At 35.1% G+C, this 16,550-nt stretch overlaps 1 long non-coding RNA gene across 1 annotated transcript; it reads right to left on the bottom strand.

Annotated features, from left to right (window-relative positions):
- Nucleotides 1-364: 364 nt before the first annotated feature.
- LOC111508840 (uncharacterized) lies at nt 365-9,919 on the bottom strand. The gene is made up of 3 exons (XR_002722570.2): nt 9,792-9,919; nt 1,688-1,869; nt 365-840 (listed from the first exon to the last, which is right to left on the bottom strand). It is a non-coding gene; the product is annotated as an uncharacterized lncRNA (long non-coding RNA).
- Between the last annotated feature and the right edge of the window lie 6,631 nt (nt 9,920-16,550).

The raw sequence follows: 16,550 nt of genomic DNA on the forward strand, positions 1-16,550 counted from the left end.
TTTACCATTAATGGAGAACACAAAATTCTCTACAGAATTTGTTTGAAAAAATTTTTCATACGGTTAACCGTTTTCGAGATAGAAGGCGGAGAACGCGCGATCACAGGACGCGCCATATATAGTTGATGAACTATCGATAAATTATTGATTATAAATATTTGTAAATTTTTATAAACTATGATATTGTATTTTATCATTTTTTTCCTAACCTATCCACTTTTTATTCAGTATTAATTTATTTAACAACACTTACCTGCCCATGTAATTGGAAAATTTTTAATGAAAATATAGGAATTATATTTGAATTTTAACCTAATTATTAACTTCTTACATGATGAAAAAAAAACAAATAAATTTAGAATTAATTTTTTTATTAAAAAATATCATTCTGTTGTCTGTTGAAGTTCTCTTGATGTTTGTGTATTTCCATGGCTTCTAAATACATTCTTGTTGAACAATTATTCGACGTTGCTAGCCTCTCGGTATTTTCGAACAGGATCTTGTGTTCCTCGTCAGACAGTGCATATTCTACTGCAGAATTCTGCATGAAATCCTGTAAACTCCCGCTGATTTGAGTGGATCTCTGCTGTCTTTTGCTGATCTCAGATACTCTGATATGTTTTCTATGTATGGCAGATAGACAGTGCCTTGTTGTTGATCTTCACTGGTGTTTATCTTCTTCTTCCTTGTACGCATAACGCTTATTATGTCTTTTCTTTCGTAGTCGTTGAAAGAATTCAAGCCAAGTAACTTGGCTTGAAATTTTTTAATATTGTTAATCTCAGCTATTCTTTTCAATTTCATTGATGATGAAATGCCCCATGAAACATTGTCAACCACCTTCAAATAAACGTTCTTTTATTAGGTATACGTTTATTTTTTTCCGTCATATAACTATAGTATTACTTATATAATTGCTGATAATTAATTAACCATGATGTTTATAACTTATCGTGTCGTATAAAGTTCTAATATAAAACTAATTTCAGCTCTATAAAAATTCATGTGAGAGAATAAATATACGAAATGACACAGACTGGAAGGTCACATAAGCAACCCCATAATTATTATTGTTATGAATGATGCTGGTTTGATTTAACAATCGTAATGAAACAGGTGTAGACTGTGAGGTTATTTTTATCAAATGCCACTCATTAGTCATCAATCGTCGGCATATTTATTCAACATTTACTTACATAAATGTCACATTACAAAAATTGTAGTCAGAATATCAATATCTCACTTTTGATTGAATGGAACTAGATACCAACTTTTCCAAAATTAAACAACTTCGTATCTCTGATGGTTACTGATTTTCCCATGCTCGTCCTCTTTATTTTGGACACAGTGTATTGGTGGATAGAGAATTGAAAACTGTTTTTGAATAAGTTATCGCACGTTCGCTTCTTATGCTTGTAAATTTGAAGAACAAGCTGTCAGTAAAATTATACTTGAAAAATTTCAGTTTGAAAAATTGACGTTTTTCAGAATTTTACAGAAAAATAACTCATTACATGAGAATTGATTTACCCGTTACTTATGGATGTACCATGCTATAAATAGGGAATGTCTGTTTTAAATTTGAAAATGATATTATTAGTGGAAATAAATGGAATATAATAATTTTCTGATAGATTTGGCTGTTACTTGATGATGATCCATAGTGATTTCATAAACTACACCTTACGATTTGACGGTGTTGAATTCACTGTTTTCCAGTCCTAGTGTGATTCTTGAAGTGAGGATAAATCGCTTGGTAACGTAACGCATAACGTAATACATAACGTATAACCCATATATTTCTCCATTATAATTTTCTTATTTTTCAGGTTTTGGTAGATGAAAATACCGAGAAAGTTCGGTAAAAATCTGAAAATAAGTAAAGTCATATACAAAAATATTCTAGTGCAGTATAGGATAGAGAAAATAACTTTTGTTTGATTTTTACTAAAATTTTCATTTGTTACGATCGGTTTTGAATTATTAACCATTCTCGAGTTGAGTTTACGTAAGAATGGTTTAAGAAACCGGAACTGGTCGTAAAAAATTAGAGTCTTACTAAAAATTAGACACTAGACTGACATTAGAATGATATATTATCCTATAATATATCATTCGATGTGAATTTCTATACATTAAATAGGTCATCAATCGAACAAGTTATTTTAAAGCAGTAATTTCAAAAAGAACTAATCGAAACAAGGGAGATAAATCAGTTGTTCCTGAAATGAACACGAAATTTCCTAAAAAACACGGAATATATAAAAAATCTATGCATGTGAGGTTTTTCCACCCAGGCTTATATAAAGATATCGTAAATTAGAACGTTTCTGTACCCACCAGACGGAGTTTTGAGTGAGTCAGAAGTAACTCTAGAATATTTGTCTCGCGCCGAAATTTATAGTCTAGCCGACGGTCTGAAACATGATACATTCAGGCGAATCGCGGGATACTTATTGACCATCAAAAAGTTCGCTTGTTCACCAGTCAGAACGGCTATGTTGGATAATCTGGTGGAGTTGCCGGTTGACGATCTTGACTACGTGGTGGGTCAGAAAGTTCGAGTCCATTCACCAAAGTAAATAGGCCAGGCCGCTTCGGGAATGAAATCCCATACTTTTTCTTACGGAGGTTCAGTTTTTATACCACCGATCGGAACCTCTGTGTGCATTAATTCAACGATGATGAGTGCCCTCATGAGTGCGAAACGACGTTTTGACGCTTTTGTGCAGGCATTCCACGCTTTTCAAAATTTTGTTTTATCGACGCTCTATAGACGTTTTTGACGCTATGTCGACTTTTTTTGTCGCTTGGTAGACATGTTCTTTGACGTTTCTATTATCAAAAATAAAAATTGAACCCACGCGCGAACTCTGATATAAAACAGTTCCACATCAATTGTCACGTCATCTGTCACTTTCCTCGCCTCGTCAAAACCCTACTTTCCATGCGTCCACATCACCTGTCACTTTTCCTGCCAACCACGCAAATGTCACGCCGTCAAAAAAACCCAGATCTTACAGGGTATATGAAACCTGAGAAGTTGCTTAGATGTCTCATTGTTTTGTGATTATTCAGGGTCCTGCGAAAGTAGGTTACGTTAGGTCACACTCGACCAAATAAACGCAGCTCTTCAACGAAGCCGATATGGTGAGTGATGTTTCAGGTCAGATGGTGAAAGTGCGGCTCTGTCAAACTCTGAAAACCTGATTCGAGCCCCAGCGGGGCAAGGACAAAGAGGGTGATGTGCTGTTTCATCATTTCACAGACAGAGGCGACACACTGTCTTTCGATAGTCCGAATCCCTTCATATGATGAGTCAGACGACAGTGACTTGTGAGAAGGCCTGTTGGACATCGTAGTTCATCCCTGCTGTAGTTCAACAACTGTTCTGTATCAAGCTTCGAAGGGTAAGTGAACGCCTTGAAATGAGCCAATCCTGAAAGATTTTGGCCAGAGTCCATAAATCATCTTGCCATCCAAGTGTTCAATGTATCATTGGCAAAGCTTGAAGCGATGCCAACGACAGGTTCTGGCCCAATAAATCTGCTTGCAGCACCCTTCTTTGCAAGGGAGTCACCAGCCTCATTGCCTTCCAGGCCAGTATGTACCTGAAGGTATTTTCACGGTATGGATGATACACCGCTATTGAATCCATTGTGGAAAATAATAATGGAACTATTCATTTTCCTACCCTCAGGCTGATACAAGCTAATAAGCCTAATGTTGTTCTTCTCGTCCATCACAGTAAGATGATATTCATCATGGAGTTTTGGGACAAATATATTCCAAAAAAGAGAAGGAACGGATGAAGTACCGACATTTTCTCTTCAAACTCCGTAGAATCTATCCAGACCACTCGAATCTTAATATCATGTCGGCTGGCCGCACTAAGAAAGAAATCTCAGCAGGACAAATGCTCATTGCGTGAAGCGAAGCGGAACAAAGCAAAGTGGAGCAGAGCAGAGCAGAGCAGAGCAGAGCAGAGCAGAGCAGAGCAGAGCAGAGCAGAGCAGAGCAGAGCAGAGCAGAGCAGAGCAGAGCAGAGCAGAGCAGAGCAGAGCAGAGCAGAGCAGCGCAGAGCAGAGCAGAGCAGAGCAGAGCAGAGCAGAGCAGAGCAGAGCAGAGCAGAGCAGAGCAGAGCAGAGCAGAGCAGAGCAGAGCAGAGCAAAGCAGAGCAGATCAGAGCAGAGCAGAGCCCAGCAAAGCAAAGCAAAGTAACGCAAAGCAAAACAAAGCAAAGTAATACTTTTTTCTTGAGAAAATCAGGAAGTTTAAAAATGAAAACAATCGAAATCATCACCCAGTTTTGTGAACCTTGAACGAGTTCGGAAAATGAGAATATTATGATTATTTTTTCTTGGTAACTTTTTCCTATACTGCTGAATGTTAATTACTCATTGACTCGAATGGAATGAACAACCAGAAAGACCAAAGGTAGCTACAGAAAAATATTTGGTCTACTTTGATTTCTTTTCGTTAGCTGTGAAAGGTATGATTTGATTTTCGTTTACTTCGATATCCACAATTTTTTAGATTAGTTTTTTCCTAAACTATTCATCTAGAAGAGGTGAGGTGACGCATGTACATTCCTAAAAAGTATTCTTTGGTGTGTTAGTTGAATGTGTCCTATTTGTATCATACTATTTGGAATGTGGGAATGTGAAGTAAACAGAGGTTTATGAAAAGTATAAAGTTAAACGCAAACTGCGAAAAGTAGTGTGATATTACCAAACTATTTTTTCTAATGATAAATTATTTCGTCATCTAATGCCTTATCAAATTTTTGTTTTTCTTTGATACTTTGATGTAATGACAATATGAAAACTATATGCTGTTTTCAGCTTCAAATGTGACTCATGGTGTCTTATCAATTACCTTATAATTTCGATGAATAAATTGTAGACATTTATAGATAAGATAATGAATTCATTATGTCCCGATCGGAAATGCACATTCATAGAAATTTTCCGGAATCCCGAGTATAATTAATGGGCAAAAACTTTCTGTTTTTTTCATCATAGAAAATTTTATTTTTCATTTTTCATGATGATACATCACGTAGTTAACGGCTACGTCCATCAATTTATACAATGTTTGACACTCGCCCTTGCCTGAAAGAAGGTATCCATGAATATTGTACAAACGATTTGAGAAAACACGTCATATAAAATTTTTACTGGTGAAAACTGAAACAATTTTTACTGGTGAAAACTGATAAGGTAATGAACGTGTATGATGGTTGAAGATTTTGAGTTGAGGGTTAGGGAAATAAGTAGAAATTTAGATTCAGGAAAATTTTTATTCACCAGGAGTCTGAAATGTGACAAATCAGTATATAGATTCAGATAGATGATAATCGCGTAAACAAACGTCTAAGTGAAAAAAATTAAATTCGCATCTAAATAACAAAATTCATATCTTCAAAGAAACAACCTGTATGCAGTTATTTCATTCACAGTCTGCATAACTGGTTTGGAACGCATCATGACTTTTAATGAAGAGCTGAAAAATAACAGAAAATGTTTGTTGCATTAAAAAAAATATGTATTTTGCAATCACGATGAAATGCATATGTGCATATGGAATCAATTGTGAACGTGTGATATATTTTAATTTGAATTTTTTCGTATATATCAGCAGAACTTGATTTTTTTGAGAAAATCAAAGAAAAATACAAAACCGCCATTGAAAAGAACGACTTTCTTGAAAACTTTTTGGGTAGCTACAGATAATTACGTCATTTCGAGGGATTCTGCCTACGATTACACTCACTTGCAATTATAATCACCAAGTTTGGATTTGGACCAAAATATGATACCTACTTATAGTAAATGGGGTTGTGAAAATTTTTCAAGAGAGGGCAACGAGGTTAGAAACAAATAATTGACGTGAAGAGTTTCAGAAAAAATCGTATAATTTGAATAGATGTTGAAATATCAATTCATTTTTTTGAGAGCAAATATTGAATTTGAAACATTCACCATTAAGCGTATTATAATTTGAAAATACAACAATAATGGAAAATGGGACTGTCCCACTCAATACACATCTGAAATTGGGCCTTCGTTATTGATTGGCATGATAAGGATGCCTAAAAATTTATGTAATTCAATATTCAGTCAGCTGCAAAAAATGAAAAAACTTAAAATTCTGATTTGAAAGGGTTATATTTTTAGGAGTGTATTTCAAGCGAAAATCTATGCTATTGAATTGTGTGGCGTATGAAGCTCTCAGCTGCTAATGAGCAACGTCTAAATTACCAAAACCCACCCTGAGCTTCTTGAAAACTCATAGTTTGGTCTATTCTGGTATAGTTCGTTTATGGAGGGTTTCATTTGGGAAAACCGAGAAAAATGTGACTACTCTTTCATGAAAAAAGCGTAACTCAGTAAAATTAGGAATGGAAAATGAAAAAGATTTGATGAAAAAAATCTCATTTCATTCAATCTTGTAGGAGATGTTGTGAAAAAAACATAGGGTGTTCTGTCTACAGAAGACAACTTTGATAAGTCAAAAATTTATTCAGAAACGTGTATGTTGATGGTTATTTTTGAAACAAATGGAAAATTACCCTATACAGCTTCCATTTGAGACATTTTTCATCTCAAATAGGAAGTTAGATTTGTTAATCAAGAGACTAATATCTTAACAATTTAATTAAGCAAAGACGGACAATATTGAAGGGAGTTCATAGTCTGATAATGTTTTGTAATATATAATTAAGTCCTAATTATATTTTCAAATACCTTTGATGAATTAGAATGATTTCTGATCATATCATCATCATTATTCATAAATTCACTGATTGTCAATTACAAAAGAGCGCAATGATGAGTTTTTTTGTATCACTCAGGAGATAAAAATGGAGATTAAGAAACGAGTTCATCTCAAAAAACAATCACTTATCTTATCGATAATATTTCGAAATTTGGAACAACCTTGATCGTCTTTCTGCTGATATGAATTGAATGAATGTCGAAAATCGGTGAAACACCTGAATTGAATCATACTTCCCCGCGAATATAAATAAAATGTTCTGTCATAGCTGTCAGCTGATAGCTAGTGTCTAGATGTTACTTGCTGTATTTGTTTGAAGGTATTTGGGTCATAATATTTCAAATGGAAGTCCAAACTAATGAATCGTTACTTTCTCACCAAAATAAAATGAATAATTTCGATATTTTTTCACCAATCCTGTATTTAATAGAGTTCAGCTTATGTAGAAAGATGATGGATATATTTTATTGCTAGCACGGTAATGGATTGATTGGTTTATAATAACGAGGAATGGATGACAAATTGACACTTGTGCAATCCAAAGAAAGACAAACAAGTATGGATTTCAACGCAGAGCCTTTTTGAAGCCTGTTTAGTCATTTATGAGTATCATGTTTGCCCCAAATTGGCATATTCATTAGAAGAGACCTCATCCTCTTTTCCTTCTCACGTTTTCTCATTATGTACAAAATATTTCGAAAGTTGTATAGTCGAACTTTACAATATCACTGATCTGGTATAGGATCTGAGTTCAGAAGAATCTGTATCAACCATACTACAACAACAATAGTGCTGAGATGAAAATTAAAAAACTGTTGAGAAACTTTCAGCAGACTGCAAATTGACAATTCACTAGCTGAGTAGCCAATTTTTTCTTCCATCTCATCGAATGTAAAGATATTCCAGAGACAGTTTCAAAATTCATTATAGAAAACTTATGGTTTTCTATAATGAAATTTTTACTGAACAGTTTAGGAAACACAAAATCTACAAATGAAAACTACGACAACAAGCTGTTTACTAGGTCAATCTCACTTCGAGAAACGATAATAAGCATCATATGATATTGAAATACTTTGATGAACCTACCAATAATACCGTTTGTTATTGAAAAGACGTGGCCTACAGTACAAATAATGATTTGGGCAAATATATTGCAAACAATGAAGACAAAACTCCAATGTAGTAGTATATGAGTCGACTTGTGGTTCCTGCTTGAAACTTTATATTGGCCAAACGAGGAGAACCTTTTTCCAAAGAATGAAAGTCCATAAGAATAGTCTCTTCAATTTGAAAACCAATTCCACAATTGCAAACCATCTTTTGGTAAAGGGGCAAGAGTTCAACCGCAACTATGACATTTGGAAGGAAAAATTTCAAAAACTCACTTCTTTGGAACGCTTAGAAATAATAGATTTACACGTTCTGAGATTTTACTAAATAGAATTGAGTTATTACCCTCTGTTGAATTTGTTTTCTATTGTGGAGATTGGTAAATAGTGGATTATATGTGTATTGAACGAGTTTGTAAAATTAATTTCATGATATTTTGATTTTTAATTTGTTTCGGTTATTTTATCATGTGGTTATTATTCGGTTCGATTATCAGGCGGTTACCCAAATTCCATGAAATTACACTTCAAACTTATTGCAATATACTCAAAACTCATTTCATGATGAGTTAATGATAATAAGAAAGTAATTGAGAATCAAAGCAATGTTCTTTTCAGATGGTAACGTTGTTTAAAACACCTTGTCAACTTGTTTTGTATGTTACAAAATTAGTTGTCAGTATTTTAATTCAAGTTTAAAGTTCCTTAACTTCAAGTCTGACAAATGGATAGATTAACGGAAATGCATATAGTTACAGTTTTACAAATGATTGGTTAGGGGGATAAAACCTGAACACAACAGGAAGTAGCTCGCCTATTTCTTGAGAAATTTTCTAATTTACCGTCCATATCTCAAGGAACAACTAGCAAAATAGAGAATCAGTTTCGCGAGCTTGATCATATGGAGCAGATAAAAAAAGCAGCTGCCCATACAATGAGTGTTGAACTCAAATTGGATGTGATGCTTGAATTTGAGAAAAACCCACTTACATCGAGGAGACAGGCATCCACTTTATTCAATGTTAGCCATACATCGATAGTAAACATATTAAAAGAAAATAAACTGCATGCCCATAATATGATACCTGCGCAGGAACTCATAGAAGACGATTTTGATAGAAGAACCTATTTTTGTGAGCAAATAATGGACAAATTGGATAACAATATCATCCAATTAGAAGACGTTATGGACAACTTGGGTGGCGATAATTATTTGGGACTACTTCAAAATAATGTCATTCCAAGTTTAGCAAATTTATATCCTGATCCAGGAAACCCTCAAGGTCCAGTGAATCGATATGGTTTCACCAGGATGGAGCACCACCACATTACCAATATCCGGCAATACTTCGATACATAATTTCCCAATCGGTGGATATTGAGGAGAGGATCAATTGAATGGCCAGCGCGATCACCCGATCTTTCTTCATTAGATATTATTAGATTTTTTTATGGAGATATGTAAAAACGTGTACAAAACCAAACCTTCAGATTTGAATGACTTAAAAGAACGAGTAACGCTTAAGATTTTAATTTATTTTATCCTAATTGTTGCAATAAAACTGAAAACAGTAACATTTTCGAATAGGGAATGAAGAGATCTTTCAAACAATATATCATCAACCTATACTTTCCATTTAAAAAATTGAAGGTTCTACCTGTCATTCGAAGAGGATTAAAGGTAAGGGTGGACTTTTCACGTTGAAGAATATCTAATTATAAATTATATTTGACGTGTTTCGGGATTTGTTTTGAATATGTACAGTAACTGAAATAATGAATTCATTCCAGTTGGCTGTTACACATTGTATAACTTCAAAACACCATCTTACAATAAACGTTAAAACTAGATTAATTTCTACGGTCATTTTTACATTGAACGCTTGAACAATCACTCACCCATAATCCTATTTTACATCGCCATGCAGCGATTTCATCAGAAACTACCTGTTCCAACTTGTTCAATATGAAACAAAAACAATTAGACACGAACATAACTATTATCAGGAGAGACGTTGATAAAATATTGGATGAGTAATTCTTGAGATATCGCCACCTTCCTTGAGATAAAAAATGATTATCGGCTCATTGTGAAATTGAAACTCAATCCAATGATGTAAAACTTTTGGAAATCAATTGCTATGTGAATAACAGAAATAAATCAATATAAATTAAATCAGAATGGAAAGATGTTTGTTCACAAACAAGTTTTATATACTGTTCTATTTTTCACTACTAGCATCGGTATTTATTTCTATCATTCCATACAGGGTACCATGTTCATAATGTACATTTTTCATTATTTTAAAACTATTATTCACTCAGGAATGGCTGAGTCAATTCGCAGAAATGAAAACTTGGTTAGACTCAAAATATCTGTCAAACAAGGTTTCAAACTTTCTTCGAAATTCCATTTCAAAATATTTAATTTCTTACACGTGTGTATATTTCCTCGATACTCTTCAGACACCTCACATTCTACTTGAAATAAAAATAATTAAGTGATTCTCTGGGATGAGTATTGACATACTTACTATCAAAAAGTACCAAAATAGACACCTCTCCACGTGAATTCTGATATCTTTTCCCATTCAAAAGTTAAGAATGGAGATTTTTCAAATTTGCCTGTATTATTTGGATTTTTTTACTACGGCATGTCCTTTCAAAAGTTCGACAAAAGATAAAATACATAAAATATTCAGAAATTCAGAAACAAATTCAGTTAACACTATTCGATTCGGATTGGAATGATAACAATGAAAGGAATCTCAAAATTTTTAATGACATCAAGAATATAGTGTTTGCAATTTGAAAGAATTTCAGCAATCAATTAGTGGAAAATACCTACTATTTATTCATGTGAGCGAGGACAAAGTGAATCCCCTCCAACTTATCGAAAAAAGAAAATAAAATAAATTCGACCATTGTCAACAAACTGAGTGAAATTCGCTTATTTCAAACATAAATGCGATATTCATTTGTATATATTTGATTAAATATTTCAAAAATTCCCACTTGAAGTATCATCAACCTAACCAATGTTTTGCTATTATTTTATTTTAAAGAAAATAACCATGAATTCCAGTGTTGCGATCTTCGTTCGGGTTTGAAGGCTGTCGTGGTTTGGAACTGTATCCTAACGTTTCGACAGCACGAGTAGCTGGCTTCTTCAGAGATCTATTCATCCTGATGGTTCATCGATGGGTCATCGGTGAAGCCAGCCACTCGTGCTGGCGAAACATTAGGATACAGTTCCAAACCACGACGACCTTCAAATCCTTACAAAGATCGTAACATAACCATGAATTGTCAAATGTTTTGGAACTGTTCTCAATAAATAGAAACTAAAATAGTTTCCCTCAAGCCTCAAATTAGCCTCTATGATTCTTATTTTAAAAAAAGGCGATCCAAGTAATATTGAGAATTATAGACCGATCGCTTTACTGAGCATTTTTTCTAAACTAATAGATGATAGAGAAAGTAATGGCCAATAGAATCACAAATGTTTTCAACACATATCAGGTTTCATGTGACAACCAGCATGGATTCCGTAGTGGCTTATCAACTGAAACAAGCACGATTGAATTTGTTCAATATATCAACAACAAAATGGACTCAGGCGAATTTGTGATCCCAATTTTCTTTGATCTTACTAGAGCTTTCGACTCGGTCGACATTTCTTTCATATCTGATAAACTGAATAACCTTGGTGTCTGCGGCCCAATCAATGAGTGGATCGTGTCCTTCCTCGAACGGAGAAAGTTCATTGTTAAGATTAATGACGTCATCTTGGAGGATTTTGAAACAGATATTGGTACACCCCAGGGAAGCGTACTCGGTCCTCTAATTTTCCTAATTTTCATTAACGACCTTCCCATTCACATAGCTCAAGGAAGGGTGCTTATGTATGCAGATGATACATTACTGTGTCAGATGCTTCATCTGTGAGACTATCTGAAAAGGTCAACACAATCCTAAAAGAGTTCAAGGACTGGTGCTTCAAAAATGAACTCATGATTATTCATAATAAGACGGAATATATAGAGTTTTGTAGCAAACATAGAACACCTCTGCATTTACCGCTCTAATTTGAAGGAGTGTCAATTGAGCCATCTATAATGGTGAAGTTCTTAGGAACACAATTCGACTGCTACATATCATGGAACTCGCATGTCGATGTAGTTTGCGGCTAGCTGAACAAATGTTTTTTATGTGGTCACCACAATCCAAAACATGCTGGAACGAGATTGTCTGCTTCAAGTTTACTATGCACTGGGGTACTCCGCTCTTTCATATAGTATCGTTGTCTAGGGTCAAACGTCCGAACTACAAAGAGTATTTGTGTTGCAAAAACGTATTATTAGACGTATTTTTTGCTTATCTTATAGAACATCGTGCAGAGACGCCTTTAGAAGTAATAAAATTCTCACGGTGCCCTGTATTTATTTATTGAAACTTTTGACTCACATTTTCAAGAACCTAAGCAGCTTTAGCAGGCATTGCGATATTCACATGTATGACACCAGAAACAAAAGAAATATCCTACCGAAGAAAATTTGTCACTCCATGCAAAAAAAAGCTCCAGTGACTACTAGAATTCATCTATTCAACCTTCTGCCCCGCCGTGAATTCGAACCTTTTTGTCGTTAGTGACTTTCAGTACTGACCTTCACATATTTCTTCATATCTTGCTTTATCTTTGTGTGCACATGCCCTATTAGTCTTGAACAAACAACGTGTTACCTCAGGGATAGTACTAGAGTGCCACCAAGAGTTAGACAAAGCCTAGGTAGATAATAACATTATCCTGAGGGGTTGAAGGGCACGACAGGAGTGAAGATAATCGCATTGCCGACTCTTTAGCCTTAGTCGGCTGGACTAAGGATTTCAGGACCCAGTGGGACCTACCGCCTAATGACTTCGACAATTGCGGAACTAGCCAAACGTTACACTCATGCTCAATCCCTAAAGAGATGGAATGAAATCTAAGGATGAAATCTTGCCAGGATCACCCTGGGCGACACTGGGAAGCTGGCGCCGAAGAAATATCTGGCGATAACCAGGAAAAATCTACGCTTAACAGTAGGATTTCTGACTGGCCACTGTCAACTCTCACCTCCAAAATATGGGGCCGATGGACAGCCTTCTATGCAGGATGTGTGGACAGAAAGAGGAAACTGTCAGATATGTCCCATGCAGATGTCTGGAGTTATCGTCAATAAGAGAGTGTGTGTTCAGCGAGTCTTGGCTTACACATGCCGATATAAAGGATATGTCTCCCAGGAACCTGTCCACCTTCCTGGAAAGTACTGGATTGACGATGACCTAGGAGGACAACTCCTTGGGAGGATGTACAATGGATCACATGTGACCTAAGTTCTGTGAACCTACACTCACCCTCCCTACTCTACAAATACAGATACAGCCTCAGTTATCTGTAGATTTTTTCATGTCACCATCCACTGCGTGCATCGTTCTCGTTGCCTATTTCACCTCGTTCAAACTCAGCAAACCACTTCTTAACGGTTGATTTTACTGGTGCAAAGTCCGAATAATGTCTATGAAGCCAAACTTTGGCTTCAACAGTTTTTTTTCGTTCTGGACCCGGAAGTCACGTAGGTAGCTATAGCTGCCTACGTGGTGATGTTAGATGATGCCTGAGAATGCTGGGTCTTCTAATTGAAACCACAAATGTGCGGTTGGCTCCTGTTGGTGACACCGTGCATATATGATGTTTTTTTTTCATTTTTGGTAACCAGTTGTTGTCCACCTTTGCAATTGGCTGCACCGCACTGATGAGGCCAATAGCCAATAGCTATTGGCCTCATCAGTGCGGTTTCCGCCTAACAGAACCAACAAACAGGGCAACAGAATTGAGGGCGACAAAATGGCTACGGACCAAAGATCATTCAAAAGGCCATCGACAGACAAAGAAGAACCAAAAAAACATCCACTAGATCGACAGAAGACTCTCCACACGACAGACAATCTGTGACACTACCTTATGTCAAAGGTGTGACCGACAAAATCGGGAGAATACTAAGACGTAAAAACATCCGGACAACCTACAAACCGCACAAAACGATATCCAGTTGGCTGCCCTAGAAAACCAAACCTATTTGATTTATTCCCAGCCAAGAGGAATCTTATTTGAATTGAAGGGGTTATATTTTTTAGGAGTGAATAATTTTTGAGAAAGAAAGTTTTTGGCTTTCTACTACTCCATCTTGATACAAAAAAAGAAGGATCAGGGAGTCTTCCAAAGAAAGGAAGGAAGTAACTCTATACATATACATGTGAATGATATCTGATTTTTATTCCACAACGAATGTTTGAAATACAAACTGAGTAGAGAAAAGTATCTTCTGTATAATTCAGTGTTCATATAGAAGTATTTGTTTCGAAAGAATTGTTTCTTTCGTATAATTCAATGTTTGAATGAAAGTAGCTGTTTCAGGAGGACTTTCTTTCAGTTTGTGTCTGAAAGTTACTTCCTTCCTTTCTTTGAAAGACTCCCTCATCCTTCTTTTTTGTAAGATGGAGTAGTAGAAAGCCAAAAATTTTCTTTCTCAAAAATCTGTTTAAAATCTGTTTTTCCGTTAACCAGCTGTCGCACCCCTACGAACGACAACCCTCAGAAGTCGAAACTTGTGCGAGGTAAGGATTAACGAGGTCTTACCTTTTAACGTGTGATTCCTAACACGGAAATTAATCACTCCTAAAAACTATGACCCCTTCAATTCAATTAATATTTTCTCTTTCCATTTTTTGATATTCTCCGAAATAACAATTCTATTCGAAAAATAAAAGAAAAACAGTATTTTTTGTTTTTCCCGTATAACTCGAAAAGGGCGAGAACCACCGTAATTTTTTTTCGACCATTGTATCGGTTCCTATGGCAGTTATCTTTTTTCCATTCAATTGTTTTCGTATCTGTTACGGTTTAGAATATAGCAATGTTACCACATGATAAAAGAAACGGCCTGTAGTTTTGTAGAAATATGATTATTTGCTGGTATGTTTTTGTTTCACTATGACAACGAATTTCATGAAATTGTAGTTATTGTAGAGAAAATATTATGGAATGGAATTCCTACTTTATACAGTATACATTCTCGAATTAGAGAATTCTGGGCTATCAATCATGGCAATATCTATGTCCCTAGGTGTGAAGTTTCACAAAAACTATACATCATGATCAAGTGATCAAATAAATTGTCAATAGATTATGGAAAGCTGAAAACATATCATAAGTTTAATTACACGACAACCCAGCATCAGAGGTTTCTGTCCATAGAGACTTCTAGCTCAAGTTCTGTAATAAAAGAAGGCTCAGCTGTAGTAATTTGAATGAATTGTAGCACATACAAGAGAACCGATATATTTTATTCAATGTATAGACGAGGTCAAAACAAATAAAATTCCGCCAGCCGTAAGAATTTACCAAGGTAATGTTACAACACGTGAACGCACGAAAAGGGAATCCCCTCTAATTATTCAAGAGAGTAATGGAATTTAACTGTCACGGAAAAAGTTACGGAATTAACTATCGATGAATGAGTATCCGGAAAATATGTAATTCGGTAAATAATAACCGTGCAATTAGACGATAATAGCTTACTCACTCACGTTACCAATGGTTCATTACCGGCGATCTTATCTATGAGTTACTCAATTCATGACTGGGCAAATGGGATGAGTAACTTCACTTCCGATCCATCACATTCGAAAAACATCATTTTTTTGTTTTAATTGCCAAAAATTTCCACTCAACATAATGGTGTAGAATCGGGGACATCACCTATTGAATTTCCAGGAAGCAGAAGAGACCAAGAAGAGAATTTCCAAATACGACCTGGAGAACTGCATGTTTCCAAAAAAATACACGTTGTACAGAAAATTAAAAATTGACAAGAACTGGCCGAAACTTTATGAAAATCCACAATAATAGTATATTATGCAACGATCATGTAATGATGGTTATTAAGACACGAGCATTAACCGGGATACGAAACGAGCCGAAGGCGAGTTTTGTATGGTATATGCGAGGGTATTAATAACCATCACATGAGAGTTGCATACGCTATTTGATCTAAACCCGATAAATAATGAAAAACTATAAATATTATATTTGTATTGAACACATTTACAGTAATTAACTCATATTTAAAAAAAAAACACAAACTCAATGGTATTATCATGGATATATGAAAACTATGAAGATTCTAATTATATTTATATTGAATATAACAACTGTAATTAATCTGATCTTTTAAAAATATTGGAGTCGATGGTATTCCTTCTATATCGCTGTTTTCAGACATTTTGATAATATAGGTAGGTAATATGAAAACTGATTTTGACAAATAAAGCAATTAGTTACTTAGGTTAGAATCTAGGACAAACAAAGGAACAGGATTTTTGATTGAAAAATTAAGGGTTTCTATTGGTTGATAATCTGTATCGTTATGAAAAATCTGTATCATAATGGATATCATTATGAAACGGATTATGGTCATATAAGTGTATTGTTAGAGTACGGGTGTAGAAAAAACTAATTATTACAATTTATTGTACGGTTTTCACTATAAAGGGCTTTACAAAAACCGCGATACGTGTTTCGCTATACAATAGCTTTCTCAAGCATAAACTAAAAGT

This window comes from Leptinotarsa decemlineata, unplaced genomic scaffold, assembly GCF_025532065.1.
Source record: "Leptinotarsa decemlineata unplaced genomic scaffold, Ldec_3_MD MMD2_tig00002974_RagTag_RagTag, whole genome shotgun sequence".
Classification (NCBI taxonomy): Eukaryota; Metazoa; Arthropoda; class Insecta; order Coleoptera; family Chrysomelidae; genus Leptinotarsa; species Leptinotarsa decemlineata.